A 19067-nucleotide genomic window follows, 5' to 3' on the forward strand; every position below is an offset into this window, starting at 1 on the left:
ACCGTTCCTGGATGAATCACCTTCATCTATACTAGAGCATCTATGTTACGTTTCGAAAGTTCGTCCTATAGTTGTGGCGTATGCTCACAATCTGCTGTTGATTTCCATCTGCTAAACCACGTTTCCTTATTACGTTATCGGAGCTCGTTGTTAACATATTATAGAGGCGGGTGAATTTGTGTTATCGAGACCGTGGGATATTTTGAACCCTCACTGCCAACCAAATCAGCCTTATCGCCACCTAACACATCTTTAAAATCAGATGTCCAACATAGGGTGCAATGTTTTAGATTCTATGCTCGTACCCATAGAAGCCTTAAGCGCCGCCTGACTTTCACTAAATGTGCGGACATCGGACTATTTAATACTTCTTGACAGTACTAACTCCGCAGCCGATGCAATCGCAAAGACCTCCGCCTGGAAGATGCTGCAATGCTCCCCTATGTGATGAGAGACGTCGATTTGAAGTTCTGCGTGGTGAATTCCGCATCCAGAACCACAATTCATCTTTCATCCATCTGTACAGATATTACATCTAATATGTCCCTTCTGCCCCTTCAGTATTACCACACGCAGCAAAAAATGCAAAATTTGCCCATGAGTATTACATCAAGGAATAGGGGCAAACTTGTCACAAATCAATGAGAGCTGTACGATTCAAGTTTTAAGCTCAATGAAAAGGTCCTTCCTTTTATAACCGAAGATTCAAACCCATAGGCGAACATGCTAACCTCTACGCTACCGAGGACTAATTCCACCCTTGTGAGGTAGTCAGTCAGCCGTTGACAAGACCAGTATGTCTGGCCGGTAGCCTCCGAACCTGATACAGTTGCAACAACCTGAGCAGCGTTATCTTGGAGGGTTCCCTGACATATATATCATATATGGTAAGTAATGTTCAAGTCGCTCTATAACCTGATATAGCTCCTATATCCGATCTCCGGACTATTCATCAACGCTCTAAAGATGTTAAAATTTTAGACCAATTTGACAGAAATTTGGTACGTTAAGTAAGCATATGCCTACAGATGGGCGATGGGTAAATACCCAAAAGGTATTTAGACTATATACCTTCAGACTATATAGTCTGATCTGATTTATATATGGGTCCGATGTCGGAAGGCTTAAATTAACTTACTATTACAAATATCAATGAAATTGGTAATAAATAAAGCTTTTATGGGCTTCCGATCCTTAATCGATATATCGGTCTATATGACAGCTATTTCTAAATATAGTTCGATCTAAACCATATTTTCGTCAGATGGCGGCAGGCTTAAAACAACTCACTGAATCAAATTTCAGCGAAATCGGGAAGTAAATTCAGCTTTTATGGGCTTTAAACCGTTAACTGGCAGATCGGTCTATATGGCAGATATTTCTAAATATAGTCTGATCTGAACCATATTTGGGTCGAATGCCGGATGTCGGAAAGCTTAGAACAACTCACTGTTAAAAATTTCAGTGAAATCGAATAAAAAATAAAGCTTTTATGAGCTTCAGACCCCTTATTTGCAGATCGGTCTATATAGCAGCTATATCTAAATATAGTCCGATTTGGCCCGTTCAAGAACTTTACCTGCGTGCATCAAAAAGGCTTGTGTGTGCCAAATATCAGCTCAATATATCAATTTTTGAAAACTGTACAGTGATTACAACAGACGGACGGACATACGGACATCGTTAAATCGTCTTAGAATTTTACGACGATCCGAAATACATACAAATTATAGGGTCGGAAATGGATATTTCGATGTGCTGCATCCACCATCCTGTGGTGGTGGGTATACAAATTTCCATTTTTTTTTTTGCCCACCGGGTAGAATGTCACATTGTTGTACATGTATGAGAGTTTTGGCTTTTTAAAATTTCTATCTATCTGACTTTCCACAGTGAATGAAAGAGAGAGAGAGAGAGATTGGAGTGTGTTTAGTGTTAAGGCTGACACATACGACACTCCCTGTCTTTCATCATGAATGACGCTATATCAATTCTCCCTGCAAACATTTTTCTTGATTTTGGAAGAGCGTTCGTTCCAGCGATGAATAAAACAATGTTCTGGAAGATTTTTACGCCATTTTTCTTTAGCGAAACACTTTTCTAGGATATCACTGGGATATGCATTGCGTGCACATGATTCTCTACTCTTCGGATGATATTCTTACAATACATTGCGTAAATAAATATGAATCATGAAACTCTCTTCTAAGATATCATTGAATGTCCAATGACCAATTGCGTGTACGAAAGTTTTAGCAACTCTTTGCGTCACTTATTGCTCAACTCATTGCGTTATAATCGTCCAGAAGATTTGTTTATCAATAGTCTGAGTAAATTTTTCGCGATTGCTCTTATATTACGCGTGAAGGACTTGTATTGATGTTTTGTTTTGAGTGGACAACTTCAAAAGCACAAAATAGAATTCTCACTTGTTTTTTGAGACAATTGGTCATACCAATATGACGAGTAACATGAAATTTTTTTTTTTAAGTTTTACGTTTTTGATGAACAACTAATTTTCTTATGCATATTTAGATCTTCCAAGGGAATACCGTGCAACTTTCAAAGAACAATCTTTTTATATATAAAACCCAATTTGTGTTTGTTTGTTCCGTGTAGACGCAAAAACGGCGGAACCGATTACCTTGAAATTTTCACAGATTGTGTAGGTTGATCTAGAAGGAAACATAGGCTATATAATTTTTTGATATCGGACCCTCCCCTTTACCACAAAAGTACTACCCAAAACTAAAAGTGGACCGATCGGGACAGTATGGGATTCAAATGAAAGGTATTCAAGAGTAGAGTACGAATTTCAGAATAAAAGTAGGGTCCAATAACCTGTGGGGCCGTCCCAGTCCCAAAACCCCTTAAAATAGGTTTATTTGATGATCATGACCATATGGGAATCAAATGAAAGGTATTCGGGAGTAGATTACGAATATGGTCAGGAAGTAGGAATAGGCTTTATAATTTATTGATAACGGAAGGGGGCGGACCCTCCACCGTTACCACAAAAACACCACCCAAAATCAAAAGTGGACCGATAAGGTCAAAGTAGATTTCGAATCTGGCATACAAATTCAAGTCAAATATATGATATGGGGGTCACACCATCCCCACAAAAACGACCAAAGTGGCCACATTAGCCCATTAAAATTAGAGTCTAAGTACCCATCAAGCCGCCCAACCCCAAAACTCCCCCAAACAGACATATTGGCATACATACATACACTGACATACAAAATCAGATCGAAGTATAGGGGGTCACGACACCCCTCAAAGACTCCATTTGATCCATTATGACTATATGATACTTGGCTGAACCGATTTTCTTAAAATGTTCATAGATTGTGTACGTTTGTCTGGAAGGAAACATAGGCTATATAATTTTTAGATATCGGGTGGAGGCGGACCCTCCCCCTTACTTAAAAACGCCACCCATATCCGAAAGTAGTTCGATGGACACAATAAGGGTATCAAATGAAAGGTATAGGAGACCAGAAAACGAATATGGTACAATTTGGGTCCAAGTACTCAGCGGGACCCCCAACGCCAAAACTCCTCTAAACAGATATATTGGAATTTCATGTCAATATGGGACTCAAATGAAAAGTATTAGGCAGGAGGTTGCCCACCCCCAAATACCCCTAAAGAGGCATATTGGTCAACCATGGCTATATTGGACTCAAATGAAAAGTATTAGAGAGTATATTACGAATATGACATAAAATTTGCGTTCAAGTCTTGGTGCCGATTTTTCTCCTAAAGATACGTCAAATGGGTTATTTGAGTTCCATATATGACAATATGGGACTCAAATGAAAAGTATTTGAGAGTTGAAAACAAATCTTATATTCAGTTTTGGAGCCAAGTGTTTTGGGTACGCCATTAAGCACCCTCTAAACTGAACTTCATTTCCGTTGGGAATAAAGAACGAATTTGATATCTATTTTCAATGCAAAGTGCCGCCCCAGCCCATCCCTCCCCTAATGAGAACATTACCCCAAGGAAGAACATTACCACCAGGAACCGAGAAGGGGCAAATTCTTACACATCAAGGAGTGCTTTCCGATTCAAGTTTAAACACAATGATAAGGGACTTTTTTTATAGCCAAGTCCGAACGGAGGATAAACACCGCTTTGTCCGATATTCTCGCCAGGATTCGAACGTGTTCAGCGTCATAGGCTACAATGGCACGAATTCGATATCCATATTCAGGGCGAAGTGTCCCCACCCTAAAAAGATATTAGAGAGTTAGAGAATGCGCAGAGGAGCGGGCCCGTTTCGGCTAGAATTTAATAAAAATTATAAAACAAAAATTTGTTACTCGTCCAGGCGAGTAATGCGCATCTCTTATAGAAAAGAATTTTATAAATCTTCCAAGACCCTTATTTATTACTCATCTACTCGATTCTCGCGCGACTCCTAGATCTTCCAAGACTCTTTAGACTTCTCTTCGGCAACTTATATGGGACTCTTAGACTATCTCATCATCTAGGAGATTCGCAAAAAAAATACGAAAATGTTTGCAGGGCTGCTTTTCATTTAACAGATTTTCTCCGTCTGAATGTTTGTCAGTTGCTCTGCTTTTGAAGACGGCTATAACTGTCGCAATGACATGGCCTTAGATTTGGTGGCAGTATTTCATACCATGGGAAATATTTTTCATAAGTTTAGAAAAACGTTACGAGTTTTATGGGCTATAAATGTCACGGCATATTAAACACTTGAAGTGCTAAATAAAAATGTCGTCTTTTTTTTTTTGAAAAGAGAGATTTTAAACGACAAAAGTATCAGATGTGCTCTTGTCATTTTTTTGTTGTTTTATTGCTATTCAACGATACAAAATATAGGAAATCGTAGATAAGTGATTCCATTATCACACATCACACATCAACCGTCATTGATCGTTGGTAGGAGGTTTAGGGGAATTCACTTTTATGAACTTTTTAATTACCTGTCTTATTACCGGTAGAGTATTAGGCATCAGGGGAAGGTTAAGTGTGTTTGACACATTTGCAGAGACATTCATTGAAAATGTGCGATTTGAACGAAAAGCCTTTTATAGAATTAAATCTTGTGAATACAATGGCAGTGAATGTTTGATTTTCTCACATATATGTAAACTTTATATAAAACCGAAACAAGTGGATGTAGGCTTTTGTTTGATTAATGTATTGTATTATCTTTTATGTGGATACTGTCTTCGCGGTTAGTTACTTGAGATAGCTATCTTTAATTAAAAAGATGTGCAGACTTGTAGCTGGTGATAGGTCTTAGCACCTTGTCTATAGATTTACTCGGGTGATAAACCGACAAACCATTGCCCATCGGTTACTATGTCCGTTCTTAATGCTGAACGGGATTCGAATTTGGGCAAGAACATCAAAAGTCTTTATCAGCAGTGGTTATTCCTTGAATAACTGACCGGCAATATATATGAGCAGTTCAATGATTTAAAAATTTCCTACGAAGAGGTATCACTCTACGGCTCTCTTGAACTCTGTGCCTGTGAAAATATGGTTAATTTTCATTGGCTCAGTCGGCATATTATATTTCGTATAGATTTTAACTGCCTTCTCTGAATACGAATTGTTTTTATGAAATCTATTTTATTCAAGTTCATAAAAATAGACCTAACAAATTAAGTTCCCAATTAAGCTTAACATGAATTGGTGGTATCCTTTTTGTGGTGCATTTCTGTGCTGTTGATCATAAAATCTAAACCGGAATAATAGTTTTGAAAAATGCCAATATGCGGATATGTTGAATGTGGGTTTTGGCTATGAAAAATAATGCCGCATAACGCAATTACCCTCATGAACTACAATCACACATGACTTTTTGTTGTAATTGCAAGGAGGTGAGGGTAGGTTAGGTAAGGTTAGGTTTAAGTGAAAATCAGCAGTACTTTGTGATGCCACAAGAACAAGAAAAGAACGAGCCGTTCTTGTAACTAATGTTGAACCAGTCAGATGTTATTAAAAAACCCTTATAACTAACCAATGTTCACATTCACTTATTCAGGCAAGTCCTCGAAGAAATAAAAACCTTAAGAGTAACTTCTTCTTCTTGCCAGCACGGAACAAGCAAACATCAGATGTTCCAGTATTTCCTCTTCTTTCCTTCCTTCTGTCCTTATAGCTACTGGAGAAATATTTACATATCTATCAACATGTTTTCCAATCAGACGGACATGATGTGTAAGACTTCTGTTCAATGAAAGCAATGCGGTAGAAATAGTCAAGATTATATAACCGTGAAGATTTCACTAACTTTAACTCTTGAATTCGTTGCCATTGCGGCTTTATCTACAAAGCTTACATTACATGTCGCTAGAGGCAAATTGCAAATTTTGCCCATGAACATTCTACTAAGGAACAAGGGCAAACTTCTCATATATCAATGAGTGCAGTACGCTTCAAGTTAAAGCTCAATGATAAGGGGCCTCCTTTTTATAGACGAATCCGAACGGCGTGACGCAGTGCGATACCTCATTGGAGTGAAGTTTTATATGGCATAGTACCTCACAAATGTTGCCAGTATTAGGAGGACAAAACCACTGCTGAATATTTTTTTCTGATGGTCTCGCCAGATATTTCACTTCAAAGGGAGATATCTCTGCGACTCTGCTAACAAACAGGTGAATTTGAAACTATTCGGCAATTTCGTTGAGTGATCTGCGATAATCAAGCGAAACTTATGAATTGAGAATAAAGTCCTCCACGTGATCAATTCTTTTACTGCAAGGACCTATGCTTGATACATACTACAGTGATCTATTTTTTTCTAAAAAAAGCTAAAAGTAACAGCTGATAACTGACAGAAGAAAGAATGCAATTACAGAGTGATAAGCTGTGAAAAAATTTGTCAACGCCGACTATATGAAAAATCCGCAATTACTTTTTGGGCAACCCAATATATTAATCTTCATGATACTTTATGTACCCTTTACAAAGAATATTGTAGTTCCAATTGGCTATATCATTATCAAATTTTATAAAATCTGACAAAAAAAATCAGGTCGAAGTGTAAGGGTACCCCACCACCCCTTATCACCAAAACATCACCCAAAACCAAAAGTGAAAATCAGCAGTACTTTGTGATGCCACAAGAACAAGAAAAGAACGAGCCGTTCTTGTAACTAATGTTGAACCAGTCAGATGTTATTAAAAAACCCTTATAACTAACCAATGTTCACATTCACTTATTCAGGCAAGTCCTCGAAGAAATAAAAACCTTAAGAGTAACTTCTTCTTCTTGCCAGCACGGAACAAGCAAACATCAGATGTTCCAGTATTTCCTCTTCTTTCCTTCCTTCTGTCCTTATAGCTACTGGAGAAATATTTACATATCTATCAACATGTTTTCCAATCAGACGGACATGATGTGTAAGACTTCTGTTCAATGAAAGCAATGCGGTAGAAATAGTCAAGATTATATAACCGTGAAGATTTCACTAACTTTAACTCTTGAATTCGTTGCCATTGCGGCTTTATCTACAAAGCTTACATTACATGTCGCTAGAGGCAAATTGCAAATTTTGCCCATGAACATTCTACTAAGGAACAAGGGCAAACTTCTCATATATCAATGAGTGCAGTACGCTTCAAGTTAAAGCTCAATGATAAGGGGCCTCCTTTTTATAGACGAATCCGAACGGCGTGACGCAGTGCGATACCTCATTGGAGTGAAGTTTTATATGGCATAGTACCTCACAAATGTTGCCAGTATTAGGAGGACAAAACCACTGCTGAATATTTTTTTCTGATGGTCTCGCCAGATATTTCACTTCAAAGGGAGATATCTCTGCGACTCTGCTAACAAACAGGTGAATTTGAAACTATTCGGCAATTTCGTTGAGTGATCTGCGATAATCAAGCGAAACTTATGAATTGAGAATAAAGTCCTCCACGTGATCAATTCTTTTACTGCAAGGACCTATGCTTGATACATACTACAGTGATCTATTTTTTTCTAAAAAAAAGCTAAAAGTAACAGCTGATAACTGACAGAAGAAAGAATGCAATTACAGAGTGATAAGCTGTGAAAAAATTTGTCAACGCCGACTATATGAAAAATCCGCAATTACTTTTTGGGCAACCCAATATATTAATCTTCATGATACTTTATGTACCCTTTACAAAGAATATTGTAGTTCCAATTGGCTATATCATTATCAAATTTTATAAAATCTGACAAAAAAAATCAGGTCGAAGTGTAAGGGTACCCCACCACCCCTTATCACCAAAACATCACCCAAAACCAAAAGTGGACCGATCGGAGCAATATGGGTATCAAATAAAAGCTATCGAAAAGTACAATAGGAATATGGTATTAACAAGTAAGAGCGTCCTAAGCTCGGCCGGGCCGAATCTTATATACCCTCCACCAAGGATCGCATTTGTCGAGTTTTATGCGCACTATCTCTTTTTAGGCAAACAAAGAATATTGAATAAGAACTGTTTTGCTATTGGAGCAATATCAAGATATAGTCCGATTCGGACTATAAATGAATGCTGAACATTGTAGAAGTCATTGTGTGGCATATTCAGTTCATTCGGATAATAATTGCGCCTTTTAGGGGCTCAAGAAGCAAAATCGGAATTTTCTTACTCCTTACTCCGTTATGGCCCGGCACCCAAACGATGCGGATTTTGCCATCCTCAGAGAAGGCGTTAATCTCCTTCTTACACTGCAAGATTGTTCGGGACCTTACCGTCCTGGTAGTTATTGCCCTTATGGTAATTTTTCTGTCCGTAAAGATGTTCTCGCTCGACATCTTCGCGTTAACACCACACCACCTCAAGCATTCCGTCATCGCCCGGATCTCCCCTGCAGGACCGTATTATGGTCAGGCAGTCTAAATCAGATCTCAGTCCCTGGGTTCTCAATGTAGACCCCCAGGCCCAGTCTGTGCTCTAGCTTTGATCCTTCCGTGAAGCATGATCTTCCAAATGGCAATACCAGGGTTCTGTCAATCCAAGACTGTGCCGATGGCAGCAGTACCTTCGGCACAATAACCACCCATGAATTTATATCAGTGACAACTTCTTCCGGCGTTACGTTGTTCGTTGGAGAATTTTCCCCAAATGTAGATCAAGTATTTCTTTAATAGACATGTCTTGTCTGACTTCAGAATTTACCCGACAGAAGTTGGAGTGGAGGCTAGGACCTTTATCATTCTACAGTCATTGGATTTATTTTCCTTAGAGTTGCATAATTACAGTCAGCATTTGTTGTGATCCTTGGTAACATTGTTATTACCTATTTCCGGTCCTACTGTGCCATTGTGGCTTTCTTCAATAACCCTTCTTTTGACCAAACAGTTCTGTGGACCATCATGGCGGTCGTTGCATGTCCCTGCAACGTTTTATTGTTGTTGAATTTTTTGATATTTTCACGATTTAATGCTATTTTAACTCAAGAAGCATTAGATTTGAAGTTATGGCTGTTACCGAACTGATTTTTTCATCAATGTAAAATGTCGTATCGAATCCGTCTTCCTGTTTCATGCCAATACATCGAGGTATTAAAAACTGTATAAGAAATTTAGTTTACCGCTAAACCATATTGGCGGGAATAAAAAATTGTTATTTCTGACATGTTATATAGACAAACTAGCAAAGATAACTTTATTTGTCAATCCATCCTCGTTAATCTAAGATGACAAATGAACATTATGGCTCATTTCAGTTTGTTTGAGTTTTTAGTTATTTTTATGTGAACTATTGCGAAAACCTTTGGGCCAACCGATAATGGTGTTTGCATATGAATAGTCAGTCAGTTAGTCAGCCAGTCATTCGGCGAGTGAAGCAGTCCATTTCTAAATACGGAAACCATGTATCCATGACAACGATGGCCTCGTTGCCGGTTGGTTATTGGTTGCATGCCCCATAACGCATGGTGCATGCTTATGTTATGTGTATCGAATGGTCGATTTTATTTTATAAATTAGCAATGACATGCCTGCTGCTGAGCGTGTACGCTCGTAAATATCCGCATTGGAAATCACAAAATCAGCATGAAGTAATAACTAAGGCTTAAATGCCAGCGGGTTTATGATGTTTCCAATTGTATACATTAATTTAATATGTTCAAGCTGATGGCGCTGGTGGTTCACAGTATTTTGATGCAATGCCAGGATTTCACAAACATGGTTGAATTGTTGGCCAGTAATCCTACCTTGTTGAATATAATAGAATACTCTGAGGAGAAAAAGGAGCAAAAGGAGAAAAACCTTTTGAGTTCGACCGTGATGAAATTTGAAGACCCACCACCATACAAATATTCATTATTCTCTTATGCTCTCCCCCATAGAATGGAGTATAATAATACTGTAATTCCGTTTGTAACTCCTCGAAATATTCGTGTAAGATTCTATAAAGTATATATATTCGTGATCGTCATGACATTTCTAGTCGATCTAGCCGTGTGCGACCGTTCGTCCGTCCGTTTGCCAAAAGCACGCCAACTTTCAAAGATGCAAAGCTAGATGCTAACACACATAATAGTATTACATTCGACTGATCACGCGTGCTCTTCGAAACAAAAAAAAAAAAAGGTTTCCAAATAAAAAATAAGAACATCCATATAGAAAGCAAGGGGTGTCATGACCAAGATGATCATGTGTGTTAGTGGAAGTTTCTAAGTTTTCCTATGAACATTCCATTAAAGAAAAGGGAGCAATATACATTCCATAGTGATATAGGAATAAGTATTATTGACAGCCTTCTCTATGCGTTACGACAGATGGATTACTACAAGCTTGTGATCTGTAGATCTACAAGATGGGTAAGAAGAGAGACAACTCAAGCAGAAATACTGTCTACTTTACTTTGGATTATAACCACTAACAATATATTATTGTCTTTGGAGGAAAATGTGTATGCTGATGACGTGGCTATTCTAGTTAGGTGAAATTTCTCGAAGATATATACTTCAGTGGTCTAGGCGTAAGTCCGTCTAAGACGTCACTTGTTCTTTTCAGGAGGAGAGAATGATCACCTACAGTGGCAGCTATCTCCTTGTGAGGAGAGAATGTTTAGAGAATGTTTACTACAAGCGCAAACTACCTGCGTGTTTTGCTGTACTGGCAATTGAACTTAAAATAAAAGATTTTTAAGATGGCACAAAAGGCAACTCTTGCCTGCAAGAGAGCCATTGGCAAAAGTTTGGGGTTTACACCGCGTGTTTTGCACTGGGTGTATACTGCAGTTGTCAGACCTATAAACTATATGGTGTTGTGGTCTGGAGAACGGCGCTTCAAAAATCCTCCTACTGTTCAATACTCAACCGGATCCAAAGCATAGCTTGTTTGTGCATAACAGCCGCACTGAGATCGACACCGTTTGACACACTAAATTTAAAGCTAGACCTTATGCCTCTGGATATTGTGGCTAGACAAATAGCTGCGACCGCTGCTGTGAGAGGCTTGCCAGGTCCCCAAAGCTCCAAGTCGGGAAACGCAAAACTGACAGTCGGGATTCTCCGAAAAAACAAATTATGACAAATAACGGTATTGAAGGGCGGACTATTATTTTTTAAGGCATTCTTGGTTTAAAAGTGCTTAATGTAATGGTGCAGCTTCCACATATTTTCCCGATAGGTTAGGTTAGGTTAAAAAGAGGGTGCAGATATTAATCTGCCCCTTGCCACTATAGATCGGCTTGTTGTGCTCTCTAAAATCTGAAAGAAAATTTTAATTTAGGAATTCCATGCTACTTATAAAATCCTTAATTGTTTTCCACACCACTCCCTTAAGTTGGTTTATATCTGGTATCGCGTATCCCCCTAAGACCGGTGCCTGATAGCCGCAAAAGTCCGGCAATGAAATAAGAAATGCTCCAACGTCTCATCATCTTCCCCTCATGTCCTATACATGGTATCACTTTCCGCACCGTTTTTCCACAAGTGAGCTCGTAGTCCTATGTATCCCGTTATGACACCAAAAGCTATACTGACCTCCTTCTTACTTACTTTCGCCATCCTACCGACTGTTTCGCTGTTGCACAGTGCAACATGCGCGTTTGTCGCCTACGCCCTTAAATCGGACTGTGTCGACCCGAAAGGCTTCGGGTTAACCAAGTTTATCGACGGCAGTCCTCTGGCCTTCAATGGCAAATCGTCGACCCTTTCATTGCCCTTACTCTGTAATGGCCCTGCACCAAAACGATGCGAATTTTGCCATGCCACTGCAAGACTGTTCGTGACCTTACCGTCCTGGTTGTTATTGCCCTTATGGCAATTTTACTGTTGGTAAGATGTTCACAATCGACGTCCTCGCGTTAGCACCACACCACCTCACGCATTACGTGATCGCCCGTAACTCCTCCTGCAGGACCGTATTATAGTCAGGCAGTCTAAAACAGATCTCAGTCCCTGGGTTCACAATGTAAACCTCCCGGGCTCACTCTGTCCTCTAGCTTTGAACCATCCGTGTAACATGATCTTCCAGATGGCAATACTAGGGTTCCATCAAACCAAGACTGTGCCGTTGGCAGCAGTGTCTCGCACTTGATTTCAAGTTTCATCATTTAGATATAGCTTCCATATATATCTTTCATCCGATATGGCCTATTAAGGCTATAGAAGCCAAAATTTTGCATGAGATGCCTTATTTGACGTTGCAACATGTGTGCAATATTTCATAAAGGTCGGTTCAGATTTAGATATAGCTCCCATATATATTTTCCATCCAATATGGACTTTAAGGCTATAAAAAGTCATAATTTTGGTCTGATCTTTAGAAAATTTTGCATGAAATTTTTTTTGATCTCCCTATAAATGGGGAAAATTTTCAAAAAATTCGGTCCAGATTTAAATATAGTTCCCATATAGATCCTCCACCGGATATGCTCTTTTAAGGCTATAGAAGCCACAATTTTGGTTTGATCTGTAAAAAGTTAAATGTGAGGTGTTTTATTTGACGTTTTAGTACGTGTGCTAATTTTTATCAAAGTCAGTCCAGATTAAATACATGTAGCTCCCATATATATCTTTCACATTATATGGGCTTTAAGGCTCTAGTAGCCACAATTTAGTTCCTATCGTAAGAATATCTTAAAAGCTTCTATTCAGTATATCAATAGGTATGTAAAATTAAAATCTGACTATATTTCAACATGGGTTCCATGCATTTAAAGTGGTATGCAAACCCAGTGGTGTAGGGTATTACATAGTCGGCTCCGCCCGACTTTTGCCTTTCCTTACTGGTTTTTAGTTAGTTTCATTCCAGTCCACTTTACGCCAATTCAAATTTTATTAGTATACCTGTTGCTTAACTCGAGCTAGAATTCTCAAAAACAGATCTTTTCTTGGGTATTTTCTTCCCGTTCGGCATTAATTGGTTAGGACCCTGAATCGGTAGATAGGTCTATATGGCAGCTTTACCCAAATATGGCCAGGTCTAGTCCGTTCAAAAACTTTACATGCGTACAGAGAAAAAACAGATCTGTGCCAAATTTGAGCCCAATATCTCAGTTTTTGAATGCTGTAGCGTGATTACAAGTGCCAGAACTGACAGAAGATAAACATACGGACATCGTAAAATCGTCTTAGAATTTTGCGACGATTAAGCATATATATTCTTTGTATGGCCGGAAATGGATATTTCGATGTGTTGCAACGACAAATTAGGGGGTTTAAGAACTTTAATATGTCGCTCTATTTAATTTTCATTGTAACTTGAAATTTCCTCATTTAGACCATGATTCCAACATTTTTTACAGTGTAATGTTTATTTTGTTCTTCCCTCAACTTTCATTTTATGTCCCCATTTCTTCACTATTGCAGTACTGTGCGCTAATGGTGATACTATTTGGTATTGGATCTCGTTTGTGTTCCTCTTGTCTCTGTGTCATTGATGATAAAGCATAGTCGATGGATATGCACTGCATTCCTATTGAATTTGTTGTTATTGTTGCTGTTGCTGCTATTGGCAAATGTTGATTTTAAAATTGCATATATGCAAACATTGATTGGTTTATAATGACGATTCGTTTACATGTCCATGGGTCCATAGTGCAAATATGCAACGGGCCGATTGTGGACCACATGTAGTGGAGATGAAATGTTACCGATTGTTGTTATCCCACGAAATATATTCAAATGGAAAAGATTTTGCGATGGTGTGTCATAAAGGAATTTGTGTTTTCTTTTGAAATTGCTATAAACATAAAGGCTCTCAAATTTGTTAAATTAAATGTTACATGTGTTACAATATTTTCCACTTCGTCTGCTGAAAATGGGACAGCAGTTATTTGTTGCTAAAACAGCAAACATTTTATGTTGCTTCCAAATGATGACCAGTTAAAAAAGCTCAACAAGTAAGAGAGTGCTAAGATCGGCCGAGCTGAATCTAATATACCCTCCATTATGGATCGCGTTGGTCGAGTTCATTGCGCTGTATCTCTTTTTAGGCAAACAAAGAATAATGGATACAAATTTCTATGCTATTGGAGCTATATCAAGTTATAATCCGATTCGGACCATACATGAATTAAATGTTGAAGACCATAGTAGAAGTCATTGGTTAATATTTCAATCCATTCGAACAAGAATTGTGCAGATCGGTTTATATGGTATACGTACGTTGAAGATTATAGGAGATGCCGTTGTACAAAATTTAAGCAAAATCGGATAAGAATTGAGCGCTCTAGAGGCTTAACGTACCAAATTTCATACAAATCGAATGAAAATTGGGAATTGTGGGGGCTAAAGAAGTCAAATCTGGGGATCGGTTTATATGGAGTCTATATCAATTTATCGATTTATTTAGGTGGTATTTTTACATGCCAAATTACAATCAAATCGAATAAAACTAAGGATATTAGGGACTCATAAAGTCAAGCCCATTTTTTATGGGGGTGAAACCCTTTAGGCGCAATTGGCCGTTTTGCGATCCCCAGCAATCTATTCAAAAATAATTTACTTTGCAAAATTTCAAGCGGATACCTTCATTCGTATAAAAGCTATCGTGATTTCGATAGAAGCTTGGACAGTTGAACAGGTAATAGGATAAATAACATACTCAAATCAATTACAACCCCTTACTCAAAATGTTTTAAAAGTCAAATTAAAGTCTAGAATTCTACATCTATAGAAAGGCATATCGGATGAAATATATACAGGAGCTATTGGGTTGCCTAAAAAGTAATTGCGGATTTTTTAAAAGAAAGTAAATGTATTTTTAATCAATCTTAGAATGAAATTTAATCAAATATATAATTGCCATTTTGTTCGATAACCTTTTGCCATCTTCCTGGCAAATTTGGTATTCCACGCTCATAGAACTTCTGGCCTTTATCTGCAAAAAACTGAACCAAGAGCGATTTTTTAGCCTCATCATTGCCGAAAGTTTTACCATTTAAGGAGTTCTGCAAAGATCGAAATAAATGGTAGTCTGATGGTGCAAGGTCAGGGCTATATGGTGGATGCATCAAAAGTTCCCAGCCAAGCTCACTCAGTTTTTGGCGAGTGACCAAAGATGTGTGCGGTCTAGCGTTGTCATGGTGGAATATGACACCTTTACGATTGACCAATTCTGGTCTCTTCTCCTTGATGGCTGTATTCAATTTGTCCAATTGTTGACAGTAAACATCCGAATTAATCATTTGGTTCCTTGGAAGCAGCTCAAAATATACCACACCCTTCCAATCCCACCAAACAGACAGCATAACCTTCTTTTGGTGGATATCAGCCTTTGAAGTGGTTTGAGCTGGTTCACCATGCTTGGACCATGATCGTTTTCGACTAACGTTGTTGTAAACAATCCACTTTTTATCTCCAGTTATGATTCGTTTTAAAAACGGATCGAATTCATTGCGTTTAACTTGCATATCACAAGCATTGATTCGGTTTGTTAAATGAATTTCTTTCAATACATGTGGTACCCATATTAAAATTGACGCCAAACAAACAAATGTAAACAAAATTTCGCGCAATTTTTTTTTCTAAAGCAAGCTTAAAGTAACAGCTGATAACTGATAGAAGAAAGAAAGCAATTACAGAGTCACAAGCCGTTGAAAAAAGTGTCAACGCCGACTATATTACTACTATATTACCGACAATTACTTTTTGGGCAACCCAATATATCTAGATCTAAATCGATTTCAATGAAATTTTGAACATAGCATTTTGACAAAACTCAAACAACTCATGCCAATTTTTGTAAAATCGGAGCAAAAAGCAATAAATAGGCATCTTAACCGATTTTTATGACCTTTTGCATACTTATTGATATTTCAGTATAAAACCACGCGCAAAATATTGTAAAGATCGGACCAACATTATGGCTACTACAGCTTTGGGAGTGTATATAGGATAAAAGATTTATATGTAGGATATCACTGTCTGAATCGTTTTTTCCAAAATGAAAACATTCAAGCAATGAGACAAAATATACATCCAGAAGCCATTCTCTCAACCCTCTCAATGACGAATCACAAATGGGGATTGTAAACATTTCAAAACTATGTCTAGACTTGAAGAGAAATACCACTGCCGCTGGATGTAACAGATGCCTCAGTGATAGTGTCCGTCATGACAGGTCACTGTCTGATCGGCTAACGTGCTGACATACTGCAGGTTCCCAGTAACGACGCACAGTGGGCCAAATGGCAAAAAAATTGGAAATAAGTCTACAACTTTTTATCTGTTGATTTTAGCCATACAAAATGTTCTAGACATTTGTAGAGGAGGACATAGGCTTTCAGAAAAGTGCTGTTGTTGGTCCATATCTTTAATACAGGGTGAGCTACAGGGTGTCAAAGTTGACCACTTTTGACTTCTCCAAGCTTCTGGGGGCCATAACTTTTGATCTACTCAACCGATTTACATGACTTAGGACTCTAGAGAAAGAGCTTGACAAGATCTAAAAAACTTATGCATAAAGTACCATGCCATCGTGTACTGTTAAGGAGTTATGAATTGTTTAATTTTAAAATATGAAAATTTGGCCTTGGTTTTTTTCAGTGTTTTTTAAATAACTCCGTCAATTTTAAAGCTATAAACTTCATACTTCACACAAATTATGCCAGCATATGTGTGCATAAAATACAAAAGGAATCACGTGAATATCTTTGGCGGTTTAAAAATGGCATCGTTTTCAATATGAAAAATATTTTTTTTGTCAAAAAATTGCAAAATTTTTCAAAAAAGATACTCCCATTTCCTTTAAGTTTTCGCAAACTTTGGCCATCAAAGCATTATCATTTCTTTCCATTTTCACAAAGTCGAGGTATTAAGAAAAGTTTTAAGTGCTAATTTGGCTAATTTCGATATCAAACAACACCGTTATCTTAAGACCAAAATGGCCAATTTTTTTACTAAACTTCAAAAGTTTCTCACTGGAAAAAAAGTTCCACGGGGATTTTTTCGCTTTTTTTGAACTTAAATGAAAGCTTAAAATGTTCCCAACATTTTAAGGTATGTCTCGCCATATCCTAGCCATAAATGAGATCGTAGCGATCAAAATACTGAAAAAAGTCAATTTTCAAGTAGTGCTATATTCATTGCTAAAAAACAAGTATTACGTCACATTTTATTGCAAAGATGTTAAATAAACTTTTATTTGGTAACACTTCTTCTACAAAACACAAAAAGAATCATGGAAATATCTCTATTCTATTCCATTTTATGGAACCGGCAATAAAAAAGTCAATTTTTCAAAAAAGTCGAATTTCCCAAATTTTGTTTTTGTTGTCCTAATTGCACATGACACACTATAGCCATATTTACGCAACATACCTTATCGTAAAGGAAATTTTCATACCTTTCCAACGATGTATAAAACATTTCTCAACTCGGATTCTATCTACTCTAAAATTCATTTACACTTCATTAAACTCTATATAAAAATGTCTATTTGTGAAATGGAACCTTATATGGGGCCTACACTAAAACATTGATAGATTTGCCCAGGGTTTACAATACAAATGTGTTAGAATAAAAAAAGGTCTCCTGCCAAAGTTTAAAAAAATTGGAATAAAAATATGTGTTTTAGAGCGAAAACACTTCGCATCGGCGTGCGTTTGTATAGTACCTACATCTATTTTTAATGTAAGCTGATGATTTTTGAATAAAAAGTAACCTAGAAATATACCTGCATATATATATATATTTGTGTTAAGATTTGATGCAGACAAATGTTACCTGTTTCGCTATGTCGAATTCCCAGGAAATCCACCGTATCAATGAATGTGAAAAAACCTACCCATAAAAAATTCATTGTCATTTTTTTTAACCAAATTCGAGTCCAGGTAAATAATTATAGAAGAGTAAGTAAAAAGAGGCACTTTGGACCCCTTTTTACGATTGCGTCTGATACCTGAAATGGGTCATTAATTGTGAATATATTGCATAAATATTTGAACAAAATCCAAATTTTCTTCATTATATTTTGTAGAGGCGTAAAGGACATTTATAAGTTATGGAAGTCATACTGAAGTATTCCACTCTTTCGAAAATTGTATGGGACATCAAAAATGATTCCAAATCATACACGGAGTCATTTAAGGAACTTGTTTACACTTTGGACCACATATATGGAATAAGGCTAAATAAAGACGCTTTAGACAAACTTGAAAAATTCTACAAATCATTTGAGAGAAGGTTGCCAGAATGTTCATTCGCAAAAATCAAGTTTTTCAAAATGTATGAGAAGTGGCTGAAATCGGATCTACTTATTGAAATTAAACCGCTGATTCCCGGCCGGCCTAGCAAAGCATACGACGAAGTTACGGAGAAAACCAAAAAGAAAAAACAAGAGGAACTATTGGCGGCACATCCGCCAAATTTAATAAAAGATACGTTCAAAACAGCATTGTTAAAAACACAACCAAAAAATGTTGGACGAATTGTCGATGTTTTACCATTAGCATCTCCGAAAAGGGTAAAGAGAATGGTAGAAAGTATTCCAACTCCAAAATCGACTACAGAATTCACGGAGGAAGATGCACTGGCCCTGATTTTGAACCTAGGCCTCTCAAGAAACAAATACTCAACAATGAGGAAGGCTCTTCGTGAAAAAGGATGGGGTTGTTTACCCTCAAAACATAAATTG

The sequence above is a fragment of the Stomoxys calcitrans genome, chromosome 2, assembly GCF_963082655.1.
Source record: "Stomoxys calcitrans chromosome 2, idStoCalc2.1, whole genome shotgun sequence".
NCBI lineage: Eukaryota > Metazoa > Arthropoda > Insecta > Diptera > Muscidae > Stomoxys > Stomoxys calcitrans.